Genomic DNA, 18026 nt, shown 5'->3' on the forward strand with positions numbered 1-18026 from the left:
GTCCCGGGGCCATCGCTCGGGAGCCTCGCTCGGCGCTGTGCGAGCCCCGCCCGACGGCTGCTCCCGCCGGGGACCGCTCGGAGCCCGGGGCGCTGCGGCGGGGGCGTGATCGCGGCCTGGGCTGCGGGGGCCGAGCGCTGCCTGGCTCTGCCGGGGGTCCCGGGCGGTGCCGCCTCTCCCCCGTCGCCATCGGGACTGGGATCGGTATGGGGCGGGAGGAGCCGCTCCGGGCGGGATTTGGGGCCGAGTGTGACACCGCCGCTCCCGTCCCGGAGGAGCGGGGAGGAACCGGGCGGGACAGAGGCGGCCGTTCCCCGCTGCAGACGCGGAACCGCGGCCAGGACCGGCCCGGCGCGGGGGCTCCGACCGGCACCGTGTGCTCGGGGAGCGGCCTGGGTTGTGGGCGCCGCCCCCCAGCTCCCCATGACATGAAAGTTTGATAAGGAAGAGTTAATCCAGGAGAGGAGGCCGTTTCAAGAGTCCGTAATTATTTATTTTCATCTTTCACACATAATCCATCAAGAACAGGTCGTGGTTATCTCCTGCATCGGAAGGATTTAGTCCCGAGCTGCAGCTCACTGTCAGTGCAGATCCCTGGGAGAAAAACCCGGGATCTTCCATAAAAACCAGCTCTGTCTTCGTCCCAGGGGTGTGGGCTCAGAGGGAACATCTGGCCTCAGGGGGAGTGCAGGGTGCGTGGGGAGGCTGGGTGGATTTGGGGGCCAGGGGTCTCACTGCAGCAGCTGGATCTCCATCGTTCCCTCTCACCAATTGCCCAGGCAGGACTAGTGAGGATCACTTCAGCTGGATCTTCTCCTCTTCCCATAGAGTCTCTTAGGACCCTAGGGTATGATAAGATGCTGAATTGTCGTTTTTCTAGGGACAAAGGGAAAGCTGCACTGTAGGGAGACCCCGCAGAGCTCTACAACACTCCCAGCAAAAGTCTGGGATGGGGCTGCACAGCAGAGACCCCAACCCAGCAGTGGCAGGAATGAAACCCGAGGTGCAGTCTGGAGCTGAGCTTCCAAGGATAACAACCAGCATTTCCCAGCAGCACCAGTGGGTTTGGGGTGCTGACATCCCAAAAAAAGTGTGTCTCCTTCCTCAGGATGAGATAGTATCCTAAGCACACAGGGCTTTCCACTCATGGGGTGCACGGAGTGCTTTTCCTCCTCTTGTCGCCGGTGTTCCTCCCAGCATCCCTCACAGACCCCGAGGTTTCAGGGCCACCCATCCCTGTTTGTCCAAGTTAAGGATTCAGAGTCTGGATCTCTGAGGCCCTGGCAGCCAGGCCCCAGGGGGCAGGCCAAGGACGCTTGAAGCCCTCTGAGGTTCATCATTCTCCCAGCTGCTGACCCTGCCTCCATAAAAACCCTGGCATGGGACTCCTGGTGCCGCTTCCCGGCAGGAGGAGGAGAGCCAGCTCCAGCATGAGGGCAGCCGTGGCCCTGCTGCCGCTCTTGGCCGCTGCACAGGCCTTACACCGAGCTAAGGGAGGTGATCCCGGGGCTCTGCTGGCCCTGGGATGAGGGGCATGGGGATGGGGCCTCAGTTCCAGAGGTTTTCAGTGGCCTCCCCTCTCCCAGCCTGCAGCCAAAACGCTGGGCAGGACCAGAGAGGGAAGGGAAGGGCTGGGAGGATGGTTTGGGATCCAGGATGCCACTGTGGGGTGATGCTGGGAGATGTGGGACAGGGAGAGAACAGAGCCACAGGGATTGGTGTTTTCCTTTCTAAAGGAAAATGGGATTTCCTGACCCCCCCCCGGGAAGCATCATTCCTGTGCAAAACTCACCCTTGGTGGAGACAATGCTCTGCCATCCTTTGCTGCCTTCTCAGCTCCACAGGGAATCCCCCAGCTGCCAAAACCACCTAAAACTTACCTTTCCCACATGGCTTTGTACAAGTGAACACAAATGCCACAAGCTGGGATCGGGAGTATTTTTTAATTTATTTTATAATTCAGTTTATTTTCCTTTAAATCTTTCCTTGAGTTAGTTTGGGATGAATTGAACAGGAAGCTCAGTGCGCAGAGACTCTGCTTGTGGCCTTGGGTGTCCTTAACCTCCAGCCAGGACAGCAGGACACGAGTGGACATCCCACGCTCAGGTCAGGGTCTCCACCCTCCCCCGGACCCCTCCTAACGAGGGGGCCCATCGGGACCCCCCGGGCCCGGGACCCGTCCTGAGGAGGGCCCACCCTGACCCCGGTGTGATGCAGGGACAGCCCAGGGCGGGCAGTGTGGGGCCGTGTTGGCATCTGCAGGGGTGGACCCCCAGAGCGGGCCCCGACCCTTTTGAACCAAGACAGGGGCGCCGGCTCCGGCCCTCGGGGCTTTATTGTGCGGCGCCCCAAACCCCGCGGCTGCGGGGACACAGGGAGGGGGAAAGGGACAGAGGGACAGAGAGACAAGAGGGAGGCAGAGGGCAGCAAGAGCGGAGGTCGGGGGGGCAGAGAAGATGGAAGGAGAATGCGAAAGAGGAACAGAAGCGGGGTTAGGGTTTGTAGGGGAGAGGGGAACGGGGGGGTGCGGGTCGGGGTGCATAGGATGGGCAAGAGGAGGGAAGGGGGGGTCAGGAGGGGAGAGGGAGCGGGGTAAGGAGGAGGAGGAAGGAGGGGTGGGGTGGAGGGTCGGGGTGTGCAGGGAGAGGACGGAAGGGAGCAGTGGAGGGAGGGAAGGAGATTCAGAAGGGGAGAGGGAGCCGGGTAGGGCGTGGGAGGGGGAGGAAGAAGGGGTAGAGGGGGGGTCAGGGTGTGTCGGGGGGCCAGGACAGGACAGCAGGGGTGTTCAGGAGCGGAGAGGGAGCGGGGTGAGGGCTAGGACGGGGAGATCTCACCTGGGCCCTGCCGGGGAGCCCCGACCGGCCGCGGCCGCCACCACCGCCCACTGAAGGAGCAAATGGCGGCGGGCGGCACTTCCGGGGTTTAAATCACCTCGGCCCCGCCCCGCGCACCTGCCCGGCCCCGCCCCGGCCCCGCCCGAGCACCTGCGCCAGCCCCGCCCTTGTCCCGCCGGGACCTTGGCTCTGCGCCGGGCGGGCTCCGGCCCGAGGAGGGCGCTGTCGGCGGGGCCGGGTGAGCCCGGCACCGGTCTGTGCCCAAGGCACACCCCCAAAATACAGGACTTGGTCTCCTGGCTGAGTGACCCTCAAGCCCGGTTGAGTGGTTTCAAGGTCCCAAAACACAGGACTTGGTCTCTGTTTTTGAGGCCCTCAGATATACATTTGGTCTCTGACTTAAGCCCTGAAAAAGCACAGGGCTTAGTCACTCTTCCTGAGCTCCAAATCCAGCCACATAACCCTGGTTTCAGTGTCCAAAATGCAGGATTTAGTCTCTGGTTTTAAGCGCTGAACCTGAATTTTGAGACCCCTAAATACAGCCTTTGGTCTGTCTTTGGGAGCCCAAAAATGGATCAAGTGGGTCTGGTTCTGAGCCCCTGAAACATAGCAGTGATGTGGGTCTGGGAAAGCCCAAAACTGCCTGGTTAGGTCTCAATTCTGAGGCCCCCAAACCCAGCACTACATCCTGTTCTTAGCCCCTCAAACCCAGTGCCTGATTTACAAATCATTATTTTTATATAAATATTCCTCTAACTGCTAAAGCAGAAGGGAAGATCTAACAGGATTTCCTTTAACAGATTTTTTACTTAAAAATCTACAGAGAAATTGCAGCTTATATGTCCAATTGTCTTCTGGAGTATTTAATAATTCTTCTAAATATATTTCTTTTTACATATTACTGATTTGAACAGAGCAAACTCAGTATTTTCTATTTGACCTCCAGAATTACTGAAATATGCTTTAATGCAGAAACATTTTCTAAGTCTAGGAAGCAGAGACAGAATGGTGTTTGCCCATCTCCTCCTGCTGTTTCCTCGTGGGGAGCAGTGCCGCTGCTGCCGGATCCTCCTCCCCGAGGAGGTGCCAAAGGGGGAGCTGTGAGCAGAGCCTGGAGCGGGGCTGGGGTGATGGTGAAACAACAGCCCAGGAGCTTGGTGCTGCGTGGTTTGGGCAGCACAAACCCCAGCAGGCTGGAAGCCAAGTTCCTAAGAACCCTTTGGCAAGAAGGGAGGCCAGTACATCCACCTGTTACAAAAGGTGGCTGTGAGGAATTTGTCCGTGCCCTCCCACTGGTGAGACGTCTCCTGGGCACTGTGGGTTGTTACAGCACAGCCTGGAACCAAGCCTGCTGGCAGAACTTGTCCTTCCTAAGAGTGGGCTACCATGAATAGGGTAAATGTGACTGAGGGTAACAGCCAAAATCCCTGACAGCCTCAGGTGTGGCAGCAGTGGATTTCCACGTGCCTCCAGCTGGGGACTGGGAGCCTTGGCTGAGCACAGGGTGCTGAAGGTGCCGCAGACGGTGCCTTTATGAGACCTCTGGTGTCAGGCACCCTGCAGAGGCCCCATGGAGGCACCTCATCACCTCTGCCCTAACCCTCCACAGCCCCTTGGTAACTCTTCTCTTTTTATGGCCCTGTAGGTAAAGGAGTTGATCCTGCTGAAATATCCCTGAGGCTGCTAGCGAGGAGCTGTAGAGCTGCTTGAACAGCAGTCCAGATCCAGGGGATCAGTGTGCTCTGACAGGGCAGAAGCTGCTCCAGCTCCACGGGACAGTGACACAGAGCAGCCCCAGCACGGCCAGAGGCTCTGAGCTGGCACCAGGCTGATGGGGAGCAGCGTTTGTGCCAGGATTAGCATCAGGCCCCTCACCATCACATTTGGAATAAATCCTCATGGGTTTTTTTTCCCCCCTCATGTGCATGGGGACTGGTTGACAATTGCCTGCATTCCAGTTTGGAAGAAAGAGTTTTGTGTCTGACCTTTTATTTTCAGTGCTGTGGGTCTGCCTGCCCTGCTGACACACCTTCCATCCAGACCATTCCCTTCCATTTCAGTTACAGATGAGGAAAACTAAAGTAGCAACACTGCTCTTTTTCCTGTTATGCTTTTGGCTTAGTGTTATCAAGCTGGATTTAGTTTCTGCATTCATTTCACTGCTTTCATAAAACCAACTTAGCAAGTTTGGATGACTGATAAGGAATGAACTTTTCTCACCCACAGCTGCTCTGATGAGATTTTTTAAAATCCCTTTGGACTGAACAAATGCAGAAGATACTACTGACAATTTTAAAATGAGATAATAAATCTCAGTAAGGTTTTTCATACATCTGTACTCATGAAGTCAGAGTTTTATCAGAACATAATCTGAATGCTCTGAAAATTTCCAGAGGCCTCACAAATATGAAAATACTTTTCTCAAAGTCACAGGAGGATTAAAGTGAGAGACAAAAAGACATTACCAAGGGAAAAAAAAAAAAAAAAGAAAGAAAAAGCAACAAGTTATTTCAGTGTAAGCACCTTAAATAACTGGCATCTGTTCTGAAGCCTTGTGAAACAAACTGTAGCTCTCTGCAATTAAATCCCATGTGTTACAGTATCCTGTGAGATTAGACATCTCTAGGGAATGCTGACATGACCTTGGGTGTAGCAATGCAGTGCTGCCCCCTCAAAGAACAAAGGAAAGCTCCTGGGAAATAATTAAAGAACATTTTGGGCAGCTTGGGATGCAAATACAGACATTTCAGATTATGCAGAAATAAACTGGAAGCCCACAGAACACCACCAAAACAGACTAAAGGAGACTGACTGATGTTTGTCCAAATGGGCCTGAAAGGAAGAGTCTGTGAAAGGACAGGAAGCTTTCTGAGTAGCTGTGGTTCCTGAAAACCTCTCCTCTCTGTCCTAATTTTTTATCTTTGTAGTTTGAGTAATTGTAGTTGAGTAATTTGAGTAATTGTTAGTTAAACCAATTTGTAGATTGGTTTAACTAACCAATCTTTTCATTAATCCTGAATCCTTCTCCTTCATCTGGAAAACTGACACCAATTATGATTTCAGCTTCGTCCTTGACTTACTCAGAATCTTGTTACACAACAGTACCTGCATATACAAATTTGTTATTTTCACTGGTCTGTGCCTATACTCTGTGTCAAGCAAGGCTTTTCTGCTGTTTCCTTTTAATGGTGTTACAAATAGCAGGGTCTCCTCATTACCTTGAGCAGGCTTGATTAACGCAACACTTCCAACCGTTCTTCACCTCTTGCTACTTTTGGATTCAAGAAGAAAATTTACTGAAAAGAATAACAAGGAAAAACAAGAATTTTAAAATTGATCTCTTAATTGCTGATGTCTATCTAAGAAAGCCATCTTTGGGTTATTTTGGCAACAGGGTAAATTTAGAAGGTAGCTGACCTTAAATGAGGCATTTCTGGATAAAAAACCAGTCAAACTTAAATCAAGACTTGAAAAATTAGGACACAAACTACAGGGAGGAGCCAAGTCATAAAGTCTCTTTCTCTTACAGCCATAATTCACTAAGGGAGTGTTTGAACATTTCCACGATGCCAAGAGTTTGGACAGAAGGAATGGGGAAGGAAATGCATTTTACCATTTAGCCTATACATGGTGGTCTCCTCCTATTCAAAGATGTAAGCCTGCAAAATGAAGAGGTGTGAAGTACATACAGTCCAAGGCATAAACAAGAGACAGACATTTAAATCACTTCTATCATTTTTTGCATGTACTGATGTTTAAAACAGCATTGTTTAATGACACTGTGTTTTTTCTATGGTACCCAAATCCCTCATTACTGCTGAAGCCACTTGAAGGGATTATTCCATTTTTAAATAATTTCTGCAGCACAATGAGGAAATCCCACAATGGCTGCATGAGCATTCTTGCCAGTGCTTGTGGTTTGAGGTGCAGTGAGTTTCCTGGACCCTTGTGAGAGAAAATCATGTGCTGAAGGTGCAAGCCAGCAATGAATCAGTAAATAGCTGCTCCTCCAAAGATCAGCTCATGAAGAAGCAGAATGAAGTAAGGTTCCTGGGAGGCTGTGGCACCACACCTGCCAGAAAGAGAGGCAGGAAACCTTGTTATGTGCTATGACCAAGCAAAAGGAATTTCTACCTAGGCAGGATCTGTGGTTAATATTCTGCTCTTGTGCTTTGCCCACGGAAGGCCCAGCGTGCTTTTGTTTATGGTGTGGTTCTTGTTCAGCACATTTCTGTGTGAGCAGCTGCCAGTGGCTCCATCACCCCGGGCACAGAATGGAGCCCAGCTGAAATGCCAAAGGCTGCAGCTTTCTTTTGGACATGAAGAAAACCAAAGAAAAATATCACAATTTTTTTTTTCTTTTTTTCCGTCTTTTGGGTTTTTTTTTCTGTGTCAAAAGCCTCAGCAATAGCTCCCTTATTCAACAGAATGGTGTTGTATGGATATATAACAGCTGGTCAAAAGACTCCAAGATTATTAAGCTTTTAATTGTTTTTTTTTGTACTGTTAGTTTTGTTAGTCATAAATAGCTAAATGACACAGTATTTGTGTAACTTAGCAATACCCAGCAATATTCACAGCTTAATTAAATAATTCACATGCCAATCTCTAGTCAAGATGCAAAAAGACCAAAACACAAATTAAATTTCTTGGCCAATTTCTTGAAAAAGGGAAGCAGGCTGTGTTGAGACATATGGCAAACAATGTTTTCTGCAAGACAGCAAACTAAAACACATCACTTCTCCCACGTGGTAGGAGGCATGATGCATTTTCCAAGCACATTCACCATGAGCAGCAGGCGTGTAACTGAGCAGCTGCACCAGTGGAACGGGGAATTCGACTGCCAGGAGCTGAAATGAGAGAGAGGAAGGCAGGACAGGGGGTGAAATACCACAAATTCAAATCGCCATTTCCCAACCATTTTTTTTTACTGTTTGGAAATTTGTGAAATGTGACAAATAAAGAAGTGATTGAGAATGTCCACTGCACTGAGATCTGCCTCTGCCAACATGTGCATAAGTAGGAATCAGTGCTGGAATTAGCTTCAGTTAAATCAGGCACCCATGCCAGGGGGAGTGAGGAATGAATGCATAGATTTAGTTGCTATAAATCTGCCAGGATTTGGGGTTTTTTATCTTACATCATGGCTTCATTATCTAATCACCCTGTTAGGATACATGCATACTGTATGCAAAAAATATGTACAGCACAAAAATCCAGAAAGTCACTACATATTGCTTTCCATTGTGTTTAGCAGACATTAACCCACAAGTGAACAACTTCAAATAATAATAGTTTTCTCTTGAGCAGGTTCTCTGCTACAGTGATGTGCTTTATCCTGGTGTCACACAAGCAGCATTGTGCAGGGCAATCTACTGGTGATAAGTGTGCCACCACTGTGTGCTATTTGTTCATATTTTTCTATATTTGAAAAAGTGAGACCCAAACAAAACTGCCAAGATATGATATTCCTTGAGAGGAAGAACATGGTTTATGTGTCTCAGCTTTGCCAAAACATTCTGAAAACCAATGTTTCAGTTTGTGAATAAAGATGTAGGCACTGCCCCAAGCAGGGTGAAGACCACCCTTGGGCAGAAGTGTTTTGGAGCTGCAGTGGTGAAAGGATGGGGGTGTGCTTTGTTTTGCAGAACATCTGGGTGTGCATAACAGGCCTGTCTAAACAGAATTGGTGTGTCTGATGGCTGATTCAATGTTCCAAGGAGGTCCTCTATTCAGAACTTGTTTTCCTTCCCATTTACCCTGCTTGGTGTATTGTGCTAGATTATACTGGTTTCGTAAGTGGCAGTCACAGTTACTGTCCATCTGGATAAGTTTTGAGGCTCTATAAAGTTTTAACAACTGTGAAGGGGGAAAATACTGAAGTATGCAGCCAGTCTGAAGTGGTTATCTTGGGCTTTAACTTACTGTCACCAGCAAGGCACAAAACACCCTTCACAGGCCAGGCAAAACTTATTTCATTTATACCTTAATAACACCACAAAAAGCATTCTCTTATGAGATAAGAGATTATCTCTTTGTATCTAAAATCTTTTCATGGATGAAAATTGTTATAATATTAAAGTCATAGTAATGTGTCTCTGCACATTGAATCTTGATTCAGGACATGTATAACTGAATAAGATACTTGGTTAACTCTTGCACTTGTTCTTACTGCTTGTTTTTAAACTAGAATATTTTATACTTTTCAATATTTTTTACCAAAAAAATTTATTCTCATGCTATTCATTATGGGATGCCAATCAGTTTTCAAAACACTTGTGCATGCTTGTCATGTTTTTCCATGTTTGTTTTCCATGCTATCCCATACTAAATTACCCTGTCAGTCTCTGCCTCCCAGCTCTGTGATGACAGATGATGACAAACATCTGCCTAGGCACGAGCAGGGTGCTGCACATGAACTGCTCAGGTGCTGGGGGAGGGGGAAAAGTTACTGTGGGACCATCATAAGGCAGAGATGCTGTTGAAATCCACAGCAAAGGATTTTCCTGAAGGTTCTTAGTACCCATCTGCAATAAATTTTTATGAGGGTTTGGATGAAAGAGAGGCCCGGGCTAACCAGCAAGTTAGTGGTTTGGAAAGCTGCACAGCACAGTGCATTACTGGCAAATCCTTGCTTTATCCATCCTGACAGGTCCCACCATACTATTTCTTTTTCTAATGCAATAGTATAAATCACTGTCAGGTCATCAGCATTCCCACAGTTTTCCAAAGTATTTTTGTGTCTGCCAAAGGTTCCCACTGGACCTCTAGGCCGATAGGATGCTATATAAGCTCCTTTAATGGAGCATGTAGTGCTGAGCTGTGCTCTGCTCCAGCATTCCTGCTCAGAGGAAGAGGTACAAGGAATGAGGTGATCCCAAGAGTTACAGCTTGAGGAGCATAATAAAGACCACCTCTAGTGATAAAATGTCTTAAAACACTAAAGCAAAGCAAAGCAAAGCAGAATTTTACTTAAACAAAAGCTTTTTTCCTTTCACTGTCCACTTGAGAGAATTCGATATGAGAATCCCAAGGTCAAGCAAGACACTGCCAGGACACTGGAATCTATGTCCATGCTCCAGCTGCAAACAGCTCAAGTGCAAGCTGTGCTGGCCACGTGTTCCCCTGTGCCTTGTTGCTCAGCTTTTCTTCCAGGTAACTTTCCCTTCTCCTTTTCCTAAACTGTGGTAGAGCACTTCCAAAAGATGTTTAAAAAGGAAATATAATTCAGGTCACTGATTATTTTGTGAGAATCTCATTTCCCTGTGAGTTAAGTTCTGCCTTTACCAGCCAATACCACGACACAAGTCCTGACAGTAAGAGGTGGAGTCTCAGACCCCAGTGCTGCCCACGCCATCCCACAGCCATGCCTCAGTGCTCTGGGCTGCCCTGCTTTGCTCAGTGTCAGGAGATCAAAGCTCCAGCCCTGCTGAAGGATTTGAAGCACAACAGGCTCTTTTCAGACCATCTCAAGAGAGTAGGAGGAAAGCAAATGGCAGCTCATGGATCGAGGAGGGCCTGACCTGGGGATGAAGTGAAGGGCTGCAATAATCTCCATCCTGACCTTGGTGCTGTGCAGCAGCTTCCCTGATGTGCTTGGTCACCAGGTGAACCACTCTGAGCAAACCACACAAATTTTTTGCTTACAACACTTACAGCAAAGCTTGGGGTACTGTTAAACACCTGAATCCTCCCCTAAAACCCTTGCTTTTCATTAATTAATGACTACTTTCATCCACACTATACTCACTGATAAACTTGCCATATTTCTGTGCACTGTCCTTTCTTTGGTGTTCTGATTTGTTCCTTCCAAAAGCAGAAAGTATTCAATTTTCTAGACCTAAAACATTTCTTACTTAAATTACAGGCTTTCTTCTTTGAAAAAATTTAATGCGTGACTTCTCTTTGTTTGGCTTTGTTGTGAGGGAAGGAATGGTCTGGCTGCAGAGCTGTTTTTTTTCAGAGAGCATTGGATGGGTATATCAGTCAGATTTTTGCTTTTCCTTCTTTGAAGGAAAGATAAAACTAGCTAATGAGTTGCAGAGTTTCTCAGGCAATGGCCTCTCTATGCTTGTTGTTAAAATCAGCATATGCAGTATTATCCACAAACCTTATTATGGAAAAATGTTTCCGTGTCCTTTCCTCAGAGACATTACACATATCTTTCCAGTGAGGAAAAACAGTTTAGCTAAATCTGGGATTTTTCTAAAACAAGAAAGAGACTATCAGAGTCTCTGCTCAAGAGAACCCATGAGGATTTATTCCCTGATTTATTCCCAATATATAATGTCCCAAGTGAACGCAGCCATACAGTTGGTATAACATTGGGCTGGAGAAAATCTTGAATGTACAAGACTTAACACCAATACACCAATGGTATTTCAGTGTGGAGAGAAGAAACAGCCATCTGATTTAAAACAAACAAAACAGTGAACAGAGGTAGGAAAGCTCATCACGATGAAGACAGTAAGTGAAGGAAACTCTACTCACCATTTCAGGACTGTGTACGGCGTTCTAAACACCAGTGAAAGTAGCTGCACTGAAATACAGTATGTCACCTGAATATTCCACCTGAAACTGAAAAATACCAGGCTCTGAGCTGGTAACAGGATCAGTTGAAAGAAGCACTGGGGTAGGAGACAACTCTTGTTATGCAGACAAGGCAGGACTTGCATCTGAGCTCTGGAAAGCAGAGGGAACTGAGTAGTAGGCTGTGCAGTCAACTAGATGGCCAAGAAAAATGGAAAGGAACTGAAAAACAGAAAGGATAAAAATAATCCTTCTAAGAAAGTTACTCATCTCCTAGTCAGGATGGAAAGGCTACTAAGGAATGGGTGGAATGGGTTTGGAAACAGTGGCAGCATAAATCAAACATAAGTCTGGTGTATTTGTAACAAAGGTACACAGATATTCTACTGTGACTTGGCTATGAATTGAACAGATTAGAAAAGTGCAATCAGAAGTTTTTGAGAGATTTCCAAAGTAGCTCTCTGTTTAAAGTGTTCATATGGGTGAAGGAAAGGTGGAGGGTACTTGGAAATGGATGCAAGTTGTTTATAACACAAGCATTAAAGATAGTATGCCTTTGTTTTGTTGGCATTCAAAAAAGATACCTGAATAACCTGTCATCTCCACCAGCTGTTTCAGCAAACTGACTCCTCTTTCCCAAGGAAGCTGTGTGTGATTGGTCTCTGAAGCAACTGCTGAGTTACAGGGCCACAAGTGACACAGAACTGCTGTCTGTTCTCGTTCTCTGGCACAGTCAGCACTGTCACTTCATTTAGATTGTAGCTGACATGGCTCTAGGAATCCTGTCTGGCCCTTTGAATTGGCCAAGGGACTCCCTGTATAAATACACTTACAGGATTTTGTGTCAAGGGATCTTCTAGTTCAGTCTCAAAAGGTCAGCACATCTTCAGTTTGGTTGATTTCTCTGAAGTGAGAAGGAACACCACAGTGAAGAAGAATCCCACTCCTCCCAGCCCCTAGGCTGGTTGATATCTGAGGTGCTAATGCATTAGCACCATGAGGCTTCCAGACTGACACAGCAGCTGGGCAGGAGAGAAAGGACTTGGTGTCCTTGATGTGTCTGTCCTGTGGTACGTCAGACCCAGCAGAGCTCACCACTCTGAGCGTGCTGTCAGTGTGCATTCCCACCGGCACAGCTAAGCACCTTGATTTGAAGTTCTAAAGCTACATATATCCCTAGCAGGAAAGAGGAAAAAAATCCCAAAAGTGAAAGAAATAAATTCAGAATCTTAATAAAACAATCAGAAGTATAACAGAAAGAATAATGAAACATAGGAAATTATTTATGGCTGCAATGGATCACTCTCTATGTCTTCACAGAAAGAAAATACCCAAATTACCTCAGCTTTCATACTTATATTCCCAGTGACTGCAGATGAGGAACTTTGAAATATATGTTTAAGACTGGAAATGGTTATAAAAGATCAGAGGCTTTCAAAACTCACTGTGTACCAGGTCTAGTGAGTGCAATGCCAAGAGCAATATATGAAATCTGATCTGACAGTTTCATAATTTTCCTTTGTTTGAGGAGATCCCCGTGCAATGAAAATGTACAGCAATATGCCAGGACTAAGAATTAGTGCAAAGGACTCAGAGGTGAAGACCACTAGGCAGTTTCTCACTGGCACCATATTAGAAAAAATAAAAAAAGAAGAATTAACTACATTAAGAAATCCCAGGGAGTATGGTTTAGATTAAAGGACAGTCTTTTCAACCAGGCCGCTGGAAGGTTGATGTAGCACTGTTCCTGCAGATGTTTGGAAAGTATTTCACAAACTCAGCTTTTGGAGAGGGCTTCTAAAGGCTGTTGCTCTTCCACTGCTCTGTGCCACCTTCAATTTATCTTTAGCCAAAGATAGAAAAAAAAATAGAATTGAAACAACAGCTTCTGGTTAAATAGGAGGGATGTTTTTAAAGAAATACAGTAAAACATGAGATATTATGGTTCAAATCCTGTAGATCTTGTGTCTATAATAGGCTGGCATCCCTCCTTTTACCTTTATACAATAAAAACGAAGTAAAAGCAAATCTGTCAAAACTCAGCAGGTTTACCGCAATCCCTTGCTTCATACTGCCTGCACGTGAACAGTGCACAGAGCAATAAACTGCTCTACTGGAATCCTGGGAGTTCAGACCTGGTTGTGTGGTTTATCTTTAAAAGTCTGATTCAATATTATGCTCTGGCTATTGATTTTTAGCAGACAGTGGACCTGGCAGCTGTCCTTCAGCCCTTCTCAGATATATTCCAAGCTGGACCATGTCCCTTAAACATCAGGCACACAAAAAGGTTACTTAAGTAAGATTTCAAATAAGGGATCTTGTGTTTGGGCCAAATTCTGGGCCAATGCTCCAAAGTTTTGTTAATTAGTTTTGCAACTTTTTGTTCAATTCTGACTTTCAATTGATGAGGAGCTTTGAGTGTTCTTCAAGTCAAAGAGCAAGAGCTCCATTTTCTCTCAAACAAAAACAAACCTGCTGAGTGGTGCCAGTTCAGCTCTGAAAATGCTCAGTGTTGCTGCTTCCCTGCCTGCTCCCCATTTCTGACTTCCTGCATTTTTGTGTCTCTTTTCTGATCATCTCTCAAAGACTGACTCGTTGTCTGGAAAAGGTGTTACCTCATGGCAATACCCAAGGAAACAGTTTCTCCTTTCCTTTCCACATTTCACAGTTGCAAGTGTAAGATGTGATGAGGGATGGCTCTTGTCTTAATGAAAGAGAGTGAAGGTTCCCTTGACTTCACCAGGGTCAAAACTTCACCCTCGGGGACCTGTTGGAGAAATGGGAAGGAATTTCCATTTTCACAGAGAATTTGCAACCCTTAATTGTGTTGGAACCTCAAATATTTTCTTCACGGGGCAAAGTTCGTCTCTTATTTCAGATGAATGTAGTGGCTGAGCATCATCTGCTGCTGGAAATTCTTTGGAAGTTACTCAGAACTAAAAGAAGCATAAAAGAGAAGCAGGGTGGGAAAGGGTTGTTTGCTATTAAACACCAACACAAACCAAGCTGGGCTCTTTGTGTGTGCCCTTCCCCCTTTTTGTTCACACACTCCTCTGCACCCTCCAGACAGCCTTAGAATGCTAATTTTTCAAACCACTTGGAGAATGAAAACTATTTTAGAAATCAACCAAAATATTATTTTAAACCTTGTTTAATGAGACTGGATCCACACTACAAATAAAGTCCTGATCCTTCCCTTCTTAAAGTTCAAAAATGTTATTTCCCATACCCTATGCAACCTGTCACTTTCAAATTCAAAGCAAATAATTGTAACCATTTTCAAAACAGGATGTTTATACAAACTGGCAGGAGGGATTTATGCAGACATGGTTTTAAATAAAAGTCTATTTGTCTCTTTTCACAGATATTTAGGATTTCTCTTCATATAGCAGCAGATGATATGGATGCTCAGAAAGAATTAGCGCAATGATACTGTACTGATAAAGATCTGATTGTGTTATTCTTTGTTGGGGTTTCCACCACTTTCTGAACTTTAAGGTCTTCAATTATTTTGTTTTTCTCAAGGGTAAAATATGCATGTAACCCTCAGTTAGCACTAAGAACAATGTGCAAACCTTCACACATCAAAGATGCGACTATGTGCTTTTGTTTATCCTAATGGTTTGAGAGAAAATCTTAATAAATCAACATGAGATTCCTTTCTATTTTCCTTTTTTTTTTTCTTTTTCTCTTTCTTACATTTTGTTGTCTTGATTAGATAAAAAATAATAGGGGGCTGTCAATCTGTTTTCTTTTCAGGACTTCTCTCTAAATTAGTTACAGCCTGCTTTTTGTAGCTTTACAGCCAGCCTGACCTAATTTAATTACCATGACTTGTGTGGCTTAAAGATAAATAGTTTTATTCAGCCTGCCTACTTTTGTAAAAGTTTTCCCTTTCACACATCTCTCTATATTTTGGCATTCAGAATTCTTGTCCTCTGTTCTTCGGTAGGTTAACACAAGGTTGGTTTATAGCATTGTCCTTATTCTGACAAAAAGGCCTTTGATGCCTTTAGTCCCTGCTTTGCTCTGAGTCTGGGGGCCTTTGTGGGACACGAATGAACACTCACTGGGGCTCAGGAGCATGGGATGCAAAATACAGCCCTGTGTCCATCACCAGGGAGAAATCCTCAGAGCTTGCTCCTATACTGCTACCGTCCAAGATTTTTTCTTTTTTCCAAGATTTTCGGAAAATACTTGAGAAATCAAAGCTTGAGACTTCTCTACAGATGATGATGAACTGACCTAAGTGGCTAGAAGATCTCCAGTCACATAACTCTGTAGCATGAAAATGCCTTCAAGCTGTCTGAGAACACAAATGCTTTACACAGAGATGTCCCTGATGCACAAATCCCTGAAGTTCATGCCAAGATCACTGACAAATCCTTCTACCACCCTGTTGGACACCATCAAATACAGAAAGCAAGCAACCAGCTTATAAACTCTGAAATCCTACTTAAAGAAAAGGGATCATCATGTTCCTTCCTCTCTGTCAAAATGGAGGAAGACTGACCAGAAAACCCAGAGTGATACTAAATGGTTTTTAAAACATCTGATTCTGGTTCTGCTACATTCCTCTAATCACACTTTTTTTTTTTTTTTTTTTAATCTCACTATAGCACTGAGATGGATGTGCAAGGACTACCTCCATTTAAATATGTCATGTTTTGGCTATGAACACTAAATACATTTTATTGCAGTTCTTCATACAAATGAAGATAGAGAATTTGAAGTGTCATTTCTTGGGTCATCTGTGTGCTGTCTTAATGCTGCTCAGAAGAGCCTCAAGCCCCTTTTTAAAAAGGTCTCTACCTGGATTTAGAAAGAGTATATTTGAGGTCCTTAGCAAAGGAAATTGCCAGCACTAATTCTGACCTACCACAGGTTTTAACAAGAACAAACTGTGAAACTTAAAAGGAAACCCAACAAATGTGTTTTATGAATACACATGCAAAATTTCTGTTACAATCAAATAAAATGCTAATGTGTGCCAGACACCTTGAAGTTGCTCTCCTGTGTCTAATTCTCCTGAGCTGAATTTAAATTAATCTCCCAGTACTTTGCCTCTTCCCACCCTTGTTAATAAACCAACAAAAGCCATTTATACCAACCACACCATAAGCAAACAGTAAAATAAAAACACTTTCAAGCCTTTGCTTCACCCTATTGGACACCTTTACCTAAAATCAAAATAATGTTCTATTAAATAAAATTACATGCATAGAATTTTATTTCAATATATAAAATGTTTTGTTTTCACATGCCATATTCAAATGCCTTGTTTCAGTATTGTTGGTCTATTAATCTGATGGCAATATTCCACAGAACTAACATGAAACTAACCTGAACAACTGTAAAGCTCCCAGGAAGCTGATTTGCTTCAGGACAGATTATGACATTTCTGTAAGTGCAGAAAAAAAACAAATCCAAACCTTTCACATAAACTTTTCAAGAAATATTGCAATCCTCAACAATTAACACATTTTGAGAGAATTCAAAACTGGAGAGCCTGAGGATGTATTTCTCATACAAACAGGTTCACCTGCAAAGCAGCAATTCCGAGACATCCAGCTGGAGACATCTGAGTGGTTCAGTCAGGCTTTCCCATTGTCCTTTTAATATTTAATGATACTTACTTGGAACTTTCCCTTGACTGAGCTGGTGTGTAACTCATGAATACAAAGAGACCAGTGCTAGACAGCTGAGGCAGCTGCTATCCTTGCCTTTAACCCCACCTGCTTCCATTGCCTGGATGGAAGGAAAGGATGAGCCAGAAGAGACAGGGAAGCCCTTCCTGAAGGGCTAAGGCTCACTTTACTATGGTAACTTACACCCACAGTCTGATATTAAAAAAAAAAATTAGCACACTGTATAATAAAGAAGGCACCAGCAGTGGATAAGAATAGCAGAAACAGACACACATAAAATAGGATGGGAAATTTGTGTGGGACATGGAATCTGTGCTGAAGGACTCAAATGAGAGTACCTGGGCTCCCTGAGAAGTTCTTCTGAAAAAGGCAGAATGCTCCTGGCAGCAGTGAGTGGTCACTTCTGCTCTTCTTTCTAGGAAGATGTAAATCTGCTTCCTTTATGTGTCCAGAGTATTTTGATTTTAAATGCTTCACAAAAGGACACCAGTATCAAAGTACAATGGTCCTTGACCTCATTTGGGGTCTATAGGTAGTTTCATGTTGCCTAAAAGTAATAAAAGAGCAAGCACAGATGAATTTTAGAAAATATCATTCCCTATTTACATATTTATCTTTGTTAGACCCTGTACAAAAATTATATCATAATGAGATATGCCATGAGGAAAAAAAAGAAGCACAGATCAATTCACTGGTCTGAATGTGGACCAAACACCAACTGCACTTGGCAGAAGCACACATCTGATCATTACTGCAGCCAGATTCCAGGAAACAAAGGACAGAACATGGCACAGATTGCGCTGCTCTCATCATGCACAGAAAACAGCTGATATTTTGAGGTTCTGAGGTTACAACATGTGGCTCTTCTAAAGAGCAGACTGCAACCTTGAGGGGCTTGTTTTGTTTTCCAGCTGAAATCTGACATGCATTACATGTGAACATTTGGAAGTCGTATTGTTCATCATGCATTACATATAATTGCTTGAACTTTTACAGTGTGCACTCATTAAACTGC

General features: G+C 44.9%; 1 long non-coding RNA gene across 1 annotated transcript; it reads left to right on the plus strand.

Annotated features, from left to right (window-relative positions):
- The first annotated feature begins 1513 nt into the window (after window positions 1–1513).
- On the plus strand, window positions 1514–16367 carry LOC118686116 (uncharacterized). The gene is made up of 2 exons (XR_004980110.2): window positions 1514–2106; window positions 4480–16367. It is a non-coding gene; the product is annotated as an uncharacterized LOC118686116 (long non-coding RNA).
- The last annotated feature ends 1659 nt before the right edge of the window (window positions 16368–18026 follow it).

Source organism: Molothrus ater, chromosome 4, assembly GCF_012460135.2.
Source record: "Molothrus ater isolate BHLD 08-10-18 breed brown headed cowbird chromosome 4, BPBGC_Mater_1.1, whole genome shotgun sequence".
NCBI classification, from domain to species: domain Eukaryota; kingdom Metazoa; phylum Chordata; class Aves; order Passeriformes; family Icteridae; genus Molothrus; species Molothrus ater.